This window comes from Salvelinus alpinus, chromosome 3, assembly GCF_045679555.1.
Source record: "Salvelinus alpinus chromosome 3, SLU_Salpinus.1, whole genome shotgun sequence".
In the NCBI taxonomy this organism is placed as follows: domain Eukaryota; kingdom Metazoa; phylum Chordata; class Actinopteri; order Salmoniformes; family Salmonidae; genus Salvelinus; species Salvelinus alpinus.
This window is the reverse complement of record NC_092088.1, coordinates 2,406,601-2,419,065: the sequence shown is the minus strand read 5'-3', so window position 1 is coordinate 2,419,065 and position 12,465 is coordinate 2,406,601. Positions and strand designations below refer to the sequence as shown.

General features: G+C 45.3%; 1 protein-coding gene across 4 annotated transcripts in view; it reads right to left on the bottom strand.

Annotated features, from left to right (window-relative positions):
* Positions 1–12,465, bottom strand: part of lyst (lysosomal trafficking regulator) — a 323,436-nt gene that overhangs the window by 285,709 nt on the left and 25,262 nt on the right. Inside the window, exon 1 of one of the 4 annotated variants that reach the window (XM_071391272.1) lies at positions 7,948–8,165. The exons of the other annotated variants lie outside the window; for them this stretch is intronic. The gene's annotated coding sequence lies outside the window, so the exon portion shown is untranslated. Of the gene's footprint in view, positions 1–7,947; positions 8,166–12,465 lie in introns of those variants that run through there. 4 annotated transcript variants of the gene reach the window in all.

Here is a 12,465-nt window from a genome sequence, read left to right as displayed (position 1 = left end):
CTAGCTAGCTCATTAGGTCACCATGTTCACTAGCTAGCTCATTAGGTCACCATGTTCACTAGCTAGCTCATTAGGTCACCATGTTCACTAGCTAGCTCATTAGGTCACTATGTTCACTAGCTAGCTCATTAGGTCACCATGTTCACTAGCTAGCTCATTAGGTCACCATGTTCACTAGCTAGCTCATTAGGTCACCATGTCTCACCGTGTTCACTAGCGAGCTCATTAAGTCACCATGTCCACTAGCTAGCTCATTAAGTCACCATGTTCACTAGCGAGCTCATTAAGTCAGACGTAGCGGAGATGGATGGATACTGTGTCCTGTAGCAGCACAACACCAGAGCCTGACATTCAGCACATGACAGGTGGGACTTTCCAAAACAGGAAGAGCAGAGAAAGACAAGCCACCTGACTTTAGCAGCATCACCCCCTCCTGTCTAGCTCTGTCCTCTCTGCTACATTATTCCGGTGACTACCTTAGGTCGTGGTCATAGCCCTGCTCTGCCAGAGCTAGCTCATTAGGTCACCATGTTCACTAGCTGGCTCATTAGGTCACCATGTTCACTAGCTAGCTCATTAGGTCACCATGTTCACTAGCTAGCTCATTAGGTCACCATGTCTCACCATGTCCACTAGCTAGCTCATTAGGTCACCATGTTCACTAGCTAGCTCATTAGGTCACCATGTCCACTAGCTAGCTCATTAGGTCACCATGTCCACTAGCTAGCTCATTAGGTCACCATGTCCACTAGCTAGCTCATTAGGTCACCATGTTCACTAGCTAGCTCATTAGGTCACCATGTTCACTAGCTAGCTCATTAGGTCACCATGTCTCACCATGTCCACTAGCTAGCTCATTAGGTCACCATGTCTCACCATGTCCACTAGCTAGCTCATTAGGTCACCATGTTCACTAGCTAGCTCATTAGGTCACCATGTCTCACCATGTCCACTAGCTAGCTCATTAGGTCACCATGTTCACTAGCTAGCTCATTAGGTCACCATGTCCACTAGCTAGCTCATTAGGTCACCATGTCCACTAGCTAGCTCATTAGGTCACCATGTTCACTAGCTAGCTCATTAGGTCACCATGTTCACTAGCTAGCTCATTAGGTCACCATGTTCACTAGCTAGCTCATTAGGTCACCATGTTCACTAGCTAGCTCATTAGGTCACCATGTTCACTAGCTAGCTCATTAGGTCACCATGTTCACTAGCTAGCTCATTAGGTCACCATGTTCACTAGCTAGCTCATTAGGTCACCATGTCTCACCGTGTTCACTAGCGAGCTCATTAAGTCACCATGTCCACTAGCTAGCTCATTAAGTCACCATGTTCACTAGCGAGCTCATTAAGTCAGACGTAGCGGAGATGGATGGATACTGTGTCCTGTAGCAGCACAACACCAGAGCCTGACATTCAGCACATGACAGGTGGGACTTTCCAAAACAGGAAGAGCAGAGAAAGACAAGCCACCTGACTTTAGCAGCATCACCCCCTCCTGTCTAGCTCTGTCCTCTCTGCTACATTATTCCGGTGACTACCTTAGGTCGTGGTCATAGCCCTGCTCTGCCAGAGCTAGCTCATTAGGTCACCATGTTCACTAGCTGGCTCATTAGGTCACCATGTTCACTAGCTAGCTCATTAGGTCACCATGTTCACTAGCTAGCTCATTAGGTCACCATGTCCACTAGCTAGCTCATTAGGTCACCATGTTCACTAGCTAGCTCATTAGGTCACCATGTTCACTAGCTAGCTCATTAGGTCACCATGTCCACTAGATAGCTCATTAGGTCACCATGTCCACTAGCTAGCTCATTAGGTCACCATGTTCACTAGCTAGCTCATTAGGTCACCATGTTCACTAGCTAGCTCATTAGGTCACCGTGTTCACTAGCTAGCTCATTAGGTCACCATGTCCACTAGCTAGCTCATTAGGTCACCATGTTCACTAGCTAGCTCATTAGGTCACCATGTTCACTAGCTAGCTCATTAAGTCACCATTTCCACTAGCTAGCTCATTAGGTCACCATGTCCACTAGCTAGCTCATTAGGTCACCATGTTCACTAGCTAGCTCATTAGGTCACCATGTCCACTAGCTAGCTCATTAGGTCACCATGTTCACTAGCTAGCTCATTAGGTCACCATGTCCACTAGCTAGCTCATTAGGTCACCATGTTCACTAGCTAGCTCATTAGGTCACCATGTCCACTAGCTAGCTCATTAGGTCACCATGTTCACTAGCTAGCTCATTAGGTCACCATTTCCACTAGCTAGCTCATTAGGTCACCATGTCCACTAGCTAGCTCATTAGGTCACCATGTTCACTAGCTAGCTCATTAGGTCACCGTGTTCACTAGCTAGCTCATTAGGTCACCATGTTCACTAGCTAGCTCATTAGGTCACCATGTTCACTAGCTAGCTCATTAGGTCACCATGTCTCACCATGTCCACTAGCTAGCTCATTAGGTCACCATGTTCACTAGCTAGCTCATTAGGTCACCATTTCTCACCATGTCCACTAGCTAGCTCATTAGGTCACCATGTCCACTAGCTAGCTCATTAGGTCACCATGTCCACTAGCTAGCTCATTAGGTCACCATGTCCACTAGCTAGCTCATTAGGTCACCATGTTCACTAGCTAGCTCATTAGGTCACCATGTTCACTAGCTAGCTCATTAGGTCACCATGTCTCACCATGTCCACTAGCTAGCTCATTAGGTCACCATGTCTCACCATGTCCACTAGCTAGCTCATTAGGTCACCATGTCTCACCATGTCCACTAGCTAGCTCATTAGGTCACCATGTTCACTAGCTAGCTCATTAGGTCACCATGTCCACTAGCTAGCTCATTAGGTCACCATGTCCACTAGCTAGCTCATTAGGTCACCATGTTCACTAGCTAGCTCATTAGGTCACCATGTTCACTAGCTAGCTCATTAGGTCACCATGTTCACTAGCTAGCTCATTAGGTCACCATGTCCACTAGCTAGCTCATTAGGTCACCATGTCCACTAGCTAGCTCATTAGGTCACCATGTCCACTAGCTAGCTCATTAGGTCACCATGTCCACTAGCTAGCTCATTAGGTCACTGTGTTCACTAGCTAGCTCATTAGGTCACTGTGTTCACTAGCTAGCTCATTAGGTCACCATGTTCACTAGCTAGCTCATTAGGTCACCATGTCTCACCATGTCCACTAGCTAGCTCATTAGGTCACCATGTTCACTAGCTAGCTCATTAGGTCACCATTTCTCACCATGTCCACTAGCTAGCTCATTAGGTCACCATGTCCACTAGCTAGCTCATTAGGTCACCATGTCCACTAGCTAGCTCATTAGGTCACCATGTCCACTAGCTAGCTCATTAGGTCACCATGTTCACTAGCTAGCTCATTAGGTCACCATGTTCACTAGCTAGCTCATTAGGTCACCATGTTCACTAGCTAGCTCATTAGGTCACCATGTCTCACCATGTCCACTAGCTAGCTCATTAGGTCACCATGTCTCACCATGTCCACTAGCTAGCTCATTAGGTCACCATGTTCACTAGCTAGCTCATTAGGTCACCATGTCTCACCATGTCCACTAGCTAGCTCATTAGGTCACCATGTTCACTAGCTAGCTCATTAGGTCACCATGTCCACTAGCTAGCTCATTAGGTCACCATGTCCACTAGCTAGCTCATTAGGTCACCATGTTCACTAGCTAGCTCATTAGGTCACCATGTTCACTAGCTAGCTCATTAGGTCACCATGTTCACTAGCTAGCTCATTAGGTCACCATGTTCACTAGCTAGCTCATTAGGTCACCATGTTCACTAGCTAGCTCATTAGGTCACCATGTCTCACCGTGTTCACTAGCGAGCTCATTAAGTCACCATGTCCACTAGCTAGCTCATTAAGTCACCATGTCCACTAGCTAGCTCATTAAGTCACCATGTTCACTAGCGAGCTCATTAAGTCAGACGTAGCGGAGATGGATGGATACTGTGTCCTGTAGCAGCACAACACCAGAGCCTGACATTCAGCACATGACAGGTGGGACTTTCCAAAACAGGAAGAGCAGAGAAAGACAAGCCACCTGACTTTAGCAGCATCACCCCCTCCTGTCTAGCTCTGTCCTCTCTGCTACATTATTCCGGTGACTACCTTAGGTCGTGGTCATAGCCCTGCTCTGCCAGAGCTAGCTCATTAGGTCACCATGTTCACTAGCTGGCTCATTAGGTCACCATGTTCACTAGCTAGCTCATTAGGTCACCATGTTCACTAGCTAGCTCATTAGGTCACCATGTCTCACCATGTCCACTAGCTAGCTCATTAGGTAACCATGTTCACTAGCTAGCTCATTAGGTCACCATGTTCACTAGCTAGCTCATTAGGTCACCATGTCCACTAGCTAGCTCATTAGGTCACCATGTCCACTAGCTAGCTCATTAGGTCACCATGTTCACTAGCTAGCTCATTAGGTCACCATGTTCACTAGCTAGCTCATTAGGTCACCGTGTTCACTAGCTAGCTCATTAGGTCACCATGTTCACTAGCTAGCTCATTAGGTCACCATGTTCACTAGCTAGCTCATTAGGTCACCATGTCCACTAGCTAGCTCATTAGGTCACCATGTCCACTAGCTAGCTCATTAGGTCACCATGTCTCACCATGTCCACTAGCTAGCTCATTAGGTAACCATGTTCACTAGCTAGCTCATTAGGTCACCATGTTCACTAGCTAGCTCATTAGGTCACCATGTCCACTAGCTAGCTCATTAGGTCACCATGTTCACTAGCTAGCTCATTAGGTCACCATGTTCACTAGCTAGCTCATTAGGTCACCGTGTTCACTAGCTAGCTCATTAGGTCACCATGTTCACTAGCTAGCTCATTAGGTCACCATGTTCACTAGCTAGCTCATTAGGTCACCATGTCCACTAGCTAGCTCATTAGGTCACCATGTTCACTAGCTAACTCATTAGGTCACCATGTCCACTAGCTAGCTCATTAGGTCACCATGTCTCACCATGTCCACTAGCTAGCTCATTAGGTCACCATGTTCACTAGCTAGCTCATTAGGTCACCATTTCTCACCATGTCCACTAGCTAGCTCATTAGGTCACCATGTCCACTAGCTAGCTCATTAGGTCACCATGTTCACTAGCTAGCTCATTAGGTCACCATGTCCACTAGCTAGCTCATTAGGTCACCATGTCCACTAGCTAGCTCATTAGGTCACCATGTCCACTAGCTAGCTCATTAGGTCACCATGTTCACTAGCTAGCTCATTAGGTCACCATGTCTCACCATGTCCACTAGCTAGCTCATTAGGTCACCATGTTCACTAGCTAGCTCATTAGGTCACCATGTCTCACCATGTCCACTAGCTAGCTCATTAGGTCACCATGTCTCACCATGTCCACTAGCTAGCTCATTAGGTCACCATGTTCACTAGCTAGCTCATTAGGTCACCATGTCTCACCATGTCCACTAGCTAGCTCATTAGGTCACCATGTTCACTAGCTAGCTCATTAGGTCACCATGTCCACTAGCTAGCTCATTAGGTCACCATGTCCACTAGCTAGCTCATTAGGTCACCATGTTCACTAGCTAGCTCATTAGGTCACCGTGTTCACTAGCTAGCTCATTAGGTCACCGTGTTCACTAGCTAGCTCATTAGGTCACCTTGTTCACTAGCTAGCTCATTAGGTCACCATGTTCACTAGCTAGCTCATTAGGTCACCATGTCCACTAGCTAGCTCATTAGGTCACCATGTTCACTAGCTAACTCATTAGGTCACCATGTCCACTAGCTAGCTCATTAGGTCACCATGTCTCACCATGTCCACTAGCTAGCTCATTAGGTCACCATGTCTCACCGTGTTCACTAGCGAGCTCATTAAGTCACCATGTCCACTAGCTAGCTCATTAGGTCACCATGTCTCACCGTGTCCACTAGCTAGCTCATTAAGTCAGACGTAGCGGAGATGGATGGATACTGTGTCCTGTAGCAGCACAACACCAGAGCCTGACATTCAGCACATGACAGGTGGGACTTTCCAAAACAGGAAGAGCAGAGAAAGACAAGCCACCTGACTTTAGCAGCATCACCCCCTCCTGTCTAGCTCTGTCCTCTCTGCTACATTATTCAGGTGACTACCTTAGGTCGTGGTCATGGCCCTGCTCTGCCAGACATGGGGATGGAGGGAGTGAATGGGCTGTCAGGTCCACACAGCAGAGCAGGGCCAACTGTTTTGTTTGACAGTTCACAGCATGTGGTGGTGACTCAACATCCTTCCTCTGTGTATTACAACATTTAGCGGGCAACAGGAACACACTCAGAATCTTCAGACTTCCACCATCAGAAGGCCTTCGTCTTAACAGTACTGGGTCTTACAGTAACTAACTTCACAGTTACTGTAAAGTGGTGTTAACTGTGTTTTACAGTAACTCACTTCAGTTACTGTGGTGTTAACTGTGTTTTACAGTAACTAGGCTAGCCTTACAGTGCAGTGAACTAAGTTTTACAGTAAGAGTGCTGTGTTTTACAGTAACTAGGCTAGCCTTACAGTGCATTGAACCAAGTTTTACAGTAAGAGTGCTAACTGTGTTTTACAGTAACTAGGCTAGCCTTACAGTGCAGTGAACTAAGTTTTACAGTAAGAGTGCTGTGTTTTACAGTAACTAGGCTAGCCTTACAGTGCATTGAACCAAGTTTTACAGTAAGAGTGCTAACTGTGTTTTACAGTAACTAGGCTAGCCTTACAGTGCAGTGAACTAAGTTTTAGTCAGTGAGGGTTTTATCCCTGATTCAATTATCTCTTTAATTCAATTGATCAAATGAAAAACGCCTTTCAATTTCAATTGGTAATGAAACATCAGAAAAGAAGAGCTAAGATCTATGGGGCCCAACATCAAAACAAGAGCCCACTACAAGAGCCAGACTGACCAGTGTCAGAGGGGAGGGAAGTGGGGGGGGGGGGGGGGGGGCAAAGAGGACAGGGCATCAGTGGGCACCCCAGGAGAAGATGGGGGAGGCAGAGAGGGACAGAGGTCCTGGACATCCAGAAGGGTATACTGGACAAGTAGCATCACACATGCCCCGCCGACCTGAAGATCTACTTCCTGTGTTTGAGGGTGCAACATCCACTTGGCATCTATATTTCACTGTGTTGATGTTTCATTTCACTCCTCTGTCAGACTCGTGCTTGTGCCTGTCATTTCACTCCTCTGTCAGACTCGTGCTTGTGCCTGTCATTTCTCTCCTCTGTCAGACTCGTGCTTGTGCCTGTCATTTCTCTCCTCTGTCAGACTCGTGCTTGTGCCTGTCATTTCTCTCCTCTGTCAGACTCTTGCTTGTGCCTGTCATTTCTCTCCTCTGTCAGACTCGTGCTTGTGCCTGTCATTTCTCTCCTCTGTCAGACTCGTGCTTGTGCCTGTCATTTCTCTCCTCTGTCAGACTCGTGCTTGTGCCTGTCATTTTCCCCCCGTAACGTTACGACTGCAGAAATGTTTGTAACGATCCATCAAACACACCCAGGTAATGGCTGCAATGTGCTCAACAGAACACATTCTTTCATTAGCGTCTATAAGAATGCTAAAGCCTGGTCAGTGATGTAACGCGTCTCGACACTTACAGCGAGCCTTCAGAAAGTATTCACACCCCTGGACTTTTTACACATTTTGTTGTGTTACAGCCTGAATTAAAAAATGGATTAAAATTGATATTTGTCATCACTGGGCTACACACAATAATGTCAAAGTGGAATTATGTTTTTAGAAATGTTGACAAATTAATTTTTTTAAATGAACTGTTGAAATGTGAATACGGTAAGTATTAAACCTTTTTGTTATGTCAAGCCGACATAAGTTCAGGAGTAAAAGTCACATAATAAGATGCATATGGACTCACTATGTGTGCAGAAAGCGTTTAACATGATGTTTAAATTACCACCTACCTCATCTCCGTACCCCACACATACAGATAATTGTAAGTTCCCTCAGTCAAGCAGTGCATTTCAAAAACACAGATTCAACCACAAAAAAGCAGAGAGGTTTTCCAATGTCTCGCAAAGAAGGGCACCTATTGGTAGATGAAAAAAATACAAAAAAACTGCATATATCCCTTTGAGCATGGTGAAGTTATTAATTACACTTTGGATGGTGTATCAATACACCCAGTCACTACAAAGATACAGGAGTCCTTCCTAACTAAGCTGCCGAAGAGGAAGGAAACCACTCAGGGATTTCACAATGAGGCCAATGGTGACTTTAAAACAGTTACAGAGTTTAATGGCTGTGTTAAGAGAACTGAGGATGGATCAACAACATTGTAGTTACTCCACAATACTAACCTAAATGACAGAGTGAAAAGAAGGAAGCCTGTACAGAATACAATTATTCCAAAACATGCATCCTGTTCGCCTAAAGGCATTAAAGTAAAACTGTAAAAAATGTAGCAAAGAAATTAACTTTTTGTCCTGAATACAAAGTCTTATGTTTGGGGCAAATCCAATACATTACTGATTACCACTCGTCAGCATAGTGGTAATAGTTTTTCAGGATAAAGAAGAAACGTAATGGAGCTAAACACATGCAAAATCCTAGAGGAAAACCTGGTTCAGTCTGCTTTCCACCAGACACTGGGAGATGAATTCACCTTTCAGCAGGACAATAACCTAAAACACAAGGCCACACATACAGTGGAGTTGTTTACCAAGACGACTGTGAATGTTCCTGAGTGGCCGAGTTACAGTTTTGACTTAAATCTACTTGAAAATCTATGGCAAGACCTGAACATGGTTATCTAGCAAAGATTAACAATTGACAGAACTTGAAGAATTTAGAAAATAATTAAAATTGGCAAATTTTGCACAATCCATGTGTGGAAAGCTCTTAGACTTACCCAGAAAGACTCACAGCTGTAACCAAGCCACTCTTAGAGATTTACCCAGAAAGACTCACAGCTGTAACCAAGCCACTCTTAGAGATTTACCCAGAAAGACTCACAGCTGTAACCAAGCCGCTCTTAGAGATTTACCCAGAAAGACTCACAGCTGTACCAATACTTCCTGAAGGAACTGTATGTAGCCTATCCACACCATCTCTGTTGGCTAGAGAGAACGTACCAATACTTCCTGAAGGAACTGTATGTAGCTTACCCACACTATCTCTGTTGGCTAGAGAGAACGTACCAATACTTCCTGAAGGAACTGTATGTAGCTTACCCACACTATCTCTGTTGGCTAGAGAGAACGTACCAATACTTCCTGAAGGAACTGTATGTAGCCTACCCACACTATCTCTGTTGGCTAGAGAGAACGTACCAATACTTCCTGAAGGAACTGTATGTAGCCTATCCACACCATCTCTGTTGGCTAGAGAGAACGTACCAATACTTCCTGAAGGAACTGTATGTAGCTTACCCACACTATCTCTGTTGGCTAGAGAGAACGTACCAATACTTCCTGAAGGAACTGTAGGTAGCCTACCCACACTATCTCTGTTGGCTAGAGAGAACGTACCAATACTTCCTAAAGGAACTGTAGGTAGCCTACCCACACTATCTCTGTTGGCTAGAGAGAATGTACCAATACTTCCTGAAGGAACTGTATGTAGCCTACCCACACTATCTCTGTTGGCTAGAGAGAACGTACCAATACTTCCTGAAGGAACTGTATGTAGCCTACCCACACTATCTCTGTTGGCTAGAGAGAACGTACCAATACTTCCTGAAGGAACTGTATGTAGCCTACCCACACTATCTCTGTTGGCTAGAGAGAACGTACCAATACTTCCTGAAGGAACTGTATGTATCCTACCCACACTATCTCTGTTGGCTAGAGAGAACGTACCAATACTTCCTGAAGGAACTGTATGTAGCCTACCCACACTATCTCTGTTGGCTAGAGAGAACGTACCAATACTTCCTAAAGGAACTGTAGGTAGCCTACCCACACCATCTCTGTTGGCTAGAGAGAATGTACCAATACTTCCTGAAGGAACTGTAGGTAGCCTACCCACACTATCTCTGTTGGCTAGAGAGAACGTACCAATACTTCCTGAAGGAACTGTATGTAGCCTACCCACACTATCTCTGTTGGCTAGAGAGAACGTACCAATACTTCCTAAAGGAACTGTATGTAGCCTACCCACACTATCTCTGTTGGCTAGAGAGAACGTACCAATACTTCCTGAAGGAACTGTATGTAGCCTACTCACACTATCTCTGTTGGCTAGAGAGAACGTACCAATACTTCCTGAAGGAACTGTAGGTAGCCTACCCACACTATCTCTGTTGGCTAGAGAGAACGTACCAATACTTCCTGAAGGAACTGTAGGTAGCCTACCCACACTATCTCTGTTGGCTAGAGAGAACGTACCAATACTTCCTGAAGGAACTGTATGTAGCCTATCCACACCATCTCTGTTGGCTAGAGAGAACGTACCAGAACATAAGATAGATAACTTTATTTTGATGGGTGTTCATTTGTTGAATTGAAAAAAAGTAACAATTTAAGATTATTTAAATGTTTAAAAAATTAGATGCCCTGAAATGATAGCAACTTCCAAAAATGAACACTGGGATTATAGTGATATGTCTGATCTCACAGACAATGTAAAGTAGAGAGGTGTAATCTAGAGCCAATCTGTTGATTTATAATCTGAGGGTTTCCTGCTATTGACACACTTGTTAAATTATGCAACAGAACATGACAACAGTAATTAATGAGGCAGTCTAGACAACGCAGGTGAGTGCAGGTAGGCCTAGACAGAGCAGGTTTTTGGTGATTGAAGCCGTTCCACTCATTAACGTTAATGTATTCTTCATATACTGAACAAAAACGAGCAACAATTTCAACGATTTTACTGAGTTACAGTTCATGTAAGAAAATCAGTCAATTGAAATAAATGAATTAGGCCCTAATCTATGGATTTCACATGACTGGGCAAAGGGCACAGCCATGGGTGGGACTGGTAGGGCATCGGCCCACCCACTGGGGAGCGAATGAGTTTATCCCCACAAAAGGGCTTTATTAGAGACAGAAAGACTCCTCAGTTTCATCAGCTGTCCAGGTGGCTGGTCTCAGACGATCCCGTAGGTGAAGAAGCCGGATGTGGAGGTCCTGGGATGGCCTGGTTACGCGGTTGTGAGGCCGGTTGGACGTACTGACAAATCCTCTAAAATGACGTTGGAGGCGGCTTATGGTAGAGAAATTAACATTATATTCCTGCAGTCAGCATACCAATTGCACACCCCCTCAAAAGTTGAGGCATCTGTATCATGTGACAAAACTGTACATTGTCCTCAGCATAAGGTTGATAATTGATATAGGTTGATAATTGATATATCCACACTCGTCAGGTGGATGAATTATCTTGGCAAAGGAGAAATCCTTACTACCAGAGATGTAAACAAATTTGGGCACAACATTTTAGATAAATAAGCTTTTTGTGCAAATGGATAATTTTTGGGATCTTATATCTCAGCTCATGAAATGAAAACTTTACATGTTGTAAAGATATAAGAAATATTATTTTAACACAACTGTAAAACAAAAATACCCAATACCATTACAAAATATATGATTGCATTCTATTAAAAAAAAGTTAAATGACAAATTGAATACCTGAATTCACAAGGCTGCTCATTTCACCTCAACTGAGATGCTCTTTTCTGCCTGAATCACCTGTCCAGCTCCTCTCTCTCACCTGTCCAGCTCCTCTCTCTTACCTGTCCAGCTCCTCTCTCTCACCTGTCCAGCTCCTCTCTCTCACCTGTCCAACTCCTCATTTGAATTCCATGCTGTCACCATCATCACTGTCACTTGTCCACTCAAGCTTAACATTGTTGTCATCTAGCCCACCAGGTTCCTTAAGAGTCCCTCAATGAGCTTGGCACCTTGATAAGCCAATTTCCTAACGATGGCTCACCCCTCTCCGTACTAGGATGACTTCAACCATCCCCTCCCACCTCCATCTTTCACCTCCTCCTCCTCCTTCCACCTCCTCCTTCCACCTCCTCCTCCTCCTTCCACCTCCTCCTCCTCCTTCCACCTCCTCCTCCTCCTTCCACCTCCTCCTCCTCCTTCCACCTCCTCCTCCTCCTTCCACCTCCTCCTCCTTCCACCTCCTTGTCTCACCCTTTCTTAGTCTCCTCCAACTCACAAGGCAGGCAATACCCTTGACCTCATATTTGCTAGAGGCTGTTGATCTACTAATGTCATGGCAACCCCTCTCCAGGTCTCTGATCAATACAACCTATTGAATCCACTAGTCCTACTCACACAGAATGTGAGGCCTTGACCTCTTTCACCCCGACTCTCTCCAGATGAAATGGTGCGATTAGTGAGGTCAGGCCACCCGACAACCTGTCCGCTCTGCCCTATCCCCTCCTCCCTTTCCCAGATGATCTCTGGAGACCTTCTCCCATCTCTCACTTCCCTCATCAACTCATCCCTGACCACTGGCTGCGT